Source organism: Bombina bombina, chromosome 3 (assembly GCF_027579735.1).
Source record: "Bombina bombina isolate aBomBom1 chromosome 3, aBomBom1.pri, whole genome shotgun sequence".
Lineage (NCBI taxonomy): Eukaryota > Metazoa > Chordata > Amphibia > Anura > Bombinatoridae > Bombina > Bombina bombina.
Window position 1 is genome coordinate 1,236,670,949 of NC_069501.1, and position 4,638 is coordinate 1,236,675,586.

General features: G+C 40.7%; 1 pseudogene; it reads left to right on the forward strand.

Moving 5' to 3' along the window:
- Positions 1-1,188: 1,188 nt before the first annotated feature.
- Positions 1,189-3,846, forward strand: LOC128652677 (heat shock 70 kDa protein-like; annotated as a pseudogene).
- The last annotated feature ends 792 nt before the right edge of the window (positions 3,847-4,638 follow it).

Below are 4,638 nucleotides of genomic sequence, written 5' to 3' on the forward strand. Positions count from 1 at the left end.
ATTAAACTTGCAACTAACAGTCTATTAACAAACGTAAGTCCACATAACAAACAGGCAACGTTTTGAGAATGATAGTATAAGTCTCAGGACAGAGTGACCAAAATTTAGCACATCAAGCATTACTGCCGTCATAAATTGTTCTAGTCCAGACAGCAGTAGTATATAAAATAAATCCGAGTGATTAATCACACAAATACTGAGATGCAGTTACTCCCAAGTGGGACATATTCACCTATCCCACGCCAGTGCTCCAAAAAGCTTGCCCCGAAAGAGCAGCATATGGTTTCAATAAAACAGATCGGTCTAGCTCTGAAGCCTCTCGGGAGCAAATCTCCTGTAATAGTATAGCCGATGCGACACACATGGTTGTACTACATGAACACACATCGGCCACCTCCATATGGGTTATCCAGTGCAATAGCCGGCATTCAGCAGTCAAACAGCTAGGGCCCCTCGCTGCTGATCTCATCATACCGGTCAGGTATACTGGATTGTCCTTCGGGTCTTCTGTTTGGACAAAATGGTCAGCGACCTGTTCCCGGGGTTCGGCCGTATCCCTCGAGACCTGATCCTGCCATGTTAACTCAGCAATGACCCGTCCTTGTTGGGCCGTAAACATCGTCACTTTTGGAGGTAATGGCACAAAGTCAGAGTTTTGGAGCTCCCCAGGCTTTTTGATCTGTGTCGAGCAATCAATGCTTCGTAGCAGTGCCAATTCAAATTGTGCAAAAAGTTTGTACAGCACATGTGCAATGTCCTCCATCATAACTGGTAAAGATATTAGTATAGGACAGCCGTAAAAATAGTAGTAGTCCCCTGAGTGTAAGCCTTTTTCAAACATCTGAAAGGAGTAGTATGCGGCGTCACAAACTTCACCAGACGCCATTATCTGGACTGACTCCATAGGCCCCACAAATTTATTTGACGATAGCTACAAAATTTTCATCGAAGAACATAGGTCAGGAATAAGCTGCAGAGGTTAGCTCTGTTATAATACAGAAACTCAGTGGATTAGCACGGAAAATATGTAAGAAAGTGAGGAGCTCCTCCACAACACATCCTTCCACTTCAACATCAAGCTCCGCCCCCTCACACTTTTTTTTTAAAATATGATGGGGTTTTCTATCTCCAGAAATGTGGGATAACTATGGGGGCCAAATTTGCCCCTCCTATGCCAACCTTTTTGAAATGGGCTGGTGCCAGCTGTCCTGTGATTGTGGAGATGGTAACCCTTATAGGGAACATATAGTGCTATATAAGAACTACATTGACTATGTTATTGATTTGGCTAGGAGACAGCTGGTGTTTTGTGAGTTACATAGAAATGAGTGTGGAATTGGTGTTAGTTATGAATGAAAAAGCAGTTGCATTAATTATTTGGACATCAATTTAACATAGATAAATTAATATTTTCTAGAAGATCTGGAGCTTATAGAAAGTCCTTTTACATTAAATGTGCTCTTTCATGCTAAAAGCTTTAATTCTAGACATGTGCCCTATGCAGTTACTAAAGGGCAAAGTGTCAGGTTGAAGTAAAAACCGTTTTGAACAAGATCAGGTTAATAATCCGTCTGACCTTATTTATTTAAATAACTCCATTTAACTTTGAAATATAAACATTTCCTATGGCATGGATAGTCCACAACGTCATTCTAATTACTAGTGGGATATTCAACTCCTGGCTAGCAGGAGGAGGCAAAGAGCACCCCCAGCAAAGCTGTTAAGTGTAACTTCCCTTACCCATAACCCCCAGTCATTATTAGCCTATGTGAACCATGCTTCAGGCTCGTAAACCTGATACTCATAAGATTTACCATAAGGTATGGCCTGTTGCTCCTCCTTGGAGCCTAAACCTTGTTCTTAAAGTTTTGCAGCAGGCTCAGTTTGAGCCGATTCATTCTGTTGATATTAAAGGGACACTGAACCCAAATTTTTTCTTTTGTAATTCAGAAAGAGCATGCAATTTTAAGCACCTTTCTAATGTACCCCTATTATCAATTTTTCTTCGTTCTCTTGCTATCATTATTTGCAAAAGAAGGCATCTAAGCTTTTTTTTTTTGTTTCACTACTCTGGACAGCACTTTTTTATTGGTGGATGAATTTATCCACCAATCAGCAAGGACAACCCAGGTTGTTCACCAAAAATGGGCCGGCATCTAAACTTACATTCTTGCATTTCAAATAAAGATACCAAGAGAATGAAGATAATTTGATAATAGGAGTAAATTAGAAAGTTGCTTAAAATTTCATGCTCAATCTGAATCACGAAAGAAACATTTTGGGTACAGTGTCCTTTTAAGTTGTTATCTTGAAAGGTTTTCTTTCTTGCTATTTTTTCTGCTTGCACAGTTTCTGAACTTTCAGCTCTGCAGTGTGATGCAAGTGTCATTGCTGGACTGAATGTCCTGAGGATCATCAATGAACCCACAACAGCTGCCATCGCTTATGGACTGGACAAGGGATGCCAGGGTGAGAGTAATGTCCTGATCTTTGACCTGGGAGGTGGCACTTTTGATGTCTCCATCCTCACCATTGTTGATGGGGTTTTCAAGGTTAAAGCTACAGCTGGTGATACCCACCTGGGAGGGGAGGACATTGACAACCGAATGGTGAATCACTTTATGGAAGAATTCAAGCGCAAGCATAAGAAAGATATCAGCCAGAACAAGCGAGCACTGAGAAGGTTGAGGACTGCCTGCGAGAGAGCCAAACGCACTTTATCCTCCAGTACCCAGGCCAGCATTGAGATTGACTCTCTATATGAAGGTATTGACTTCTACACAGCCATAACTAGGGCACACTTTGAGGAGTTGTGCTCAGACCTGTTCAGGGGTACCCTTAAACCAGTGGAGAAGGCTCTCAGAGAGATGCCAAAATGAACAAAACCCAAATCCATGACATTGTCCTAGTGGGAGTCTCTACCCGCATTCCTAAGGTGCAGAAACTGCTTCAAGATTTTTTCAATGGCCGAGAGCTAAAGAAGAGCATTAACCCTGATGAAGCTGTGGCCTATGGTGCAGAAGTGCAGGCTGCTAACCTGACAGGTGATAAATCTGAGACAGTGCAAGATTTGCTTCTTCTAGAAGTAGCACCACTCTCCCTTGGATTGGAGACAGCAGGTGGGATGATGACCGTTCTCATCAAACGCAATGCAACACAACCATCCCCACCAAGCAAACTCAGACCTCCACAACCTATTCTGACAACCAGCCAGGTGTCCTGATCCAGGTGTATGAGGGGGAGAGGGCAATCACCAAAGACAACAACCTCTTGGGCAAGTTTGAATTGAGCGGGATACCTCCAGCACCCCGTGGAGTGCCACAGATCGAAGTCACATTTGACATTGATGCCAATGGTATTCTTAATGTTTCCGCTATGGACAAAAGCTCAGGCAAACAGAACAAGATCACAATCAATAATGATAAGGGTCGTCTGAGCAAGGAGGAGATTGAAAAGATGGTGCAAGAGGCAGAAAGGTATAAGGCTGATGATGATGCCCAGAAGGAGAAGATTGCAGTCAAAAACTCACTGGAGTCCTACACCTTTAATGTAAAGAGTGCAGTGGAAGATGAAAATGTTAGAGGGAAAATCAGTGAGGATAATAAGAGGATCATTGTGGAAAAGTGCCGGGAGGTACTTTCTTGGCTGGAGGGAAACCAACTTGCTGAAAAAGAGGAGTATATCCATCAGCAGGAAGAACTAGAGAAAGTGTGCAATATTATCATTACTAAGCTGTACCAAGGTACTAGTGCTAATGGGATGCCCGGAGGAATGCCAGGCTCCAGCTGTGGTGCCCAAGCAAGACAAGGCCACAGCAGTGGACCTACTATTGAAGAGGTGAACTAAATACTTTTAAATGGACATATTTATATATCATTAAAAATGTGATCAACAAATTTTGATTATAACTTTAGTCATTAAAAGTAAATTAATAAAGAAAATGTTTGTTTGTTTTTACACATAATGAAGAGAACTATATGAAATATTTTCTTTCATGAAAATGCCATATGGACCCATTTTATTGTAATTGTTATACTGTTGCATACTTTATATTGTAAATAACTTTTGTATGTATGAATAAAAGCTTAATAAAGTTTAAATATATTTTTACATATTAGTTTTGTTTTTTCAAATTTTGATTAACTAATAGCGTTTATACATTATATATCTTCTAGGCTATTGAAAGAAATAAGTAAAACTAATTACAGGTTTTATCTCTGTGTAAATTGTAAATTAGATATATAAAATATTTAAATGTGATTACTTGCGTCAAAATCTTAATGGAGGTTTTAGTTAGGTGCAAGAAAGAAAGAACCAATAAATTACTCCTGAATAACTTTTTGCTTTTCTGTAGGGTCTCTGTACTCCTTTATCATTGTAGCTGTAGAATAAAATTGAGTATTTAGCCTGTAGTATAGTAGAGCGCCCAACTGTCCTGCTGATAATCTCACCATTCTGTGTATTAAACTTCCTAATTCAGGGACCAAATAAGACCTGCCCAGAAACAGCTGGCCTTGCCCCTGGAATCATCAATAATGCTTATGAACCGTCCTGGCCAAGCCTACAACTTCCCATGACTCCAACCCAGGTTGCTTGAATCCATCTCCAGTTTGTGATCCTACTCGCAGACTCACAATC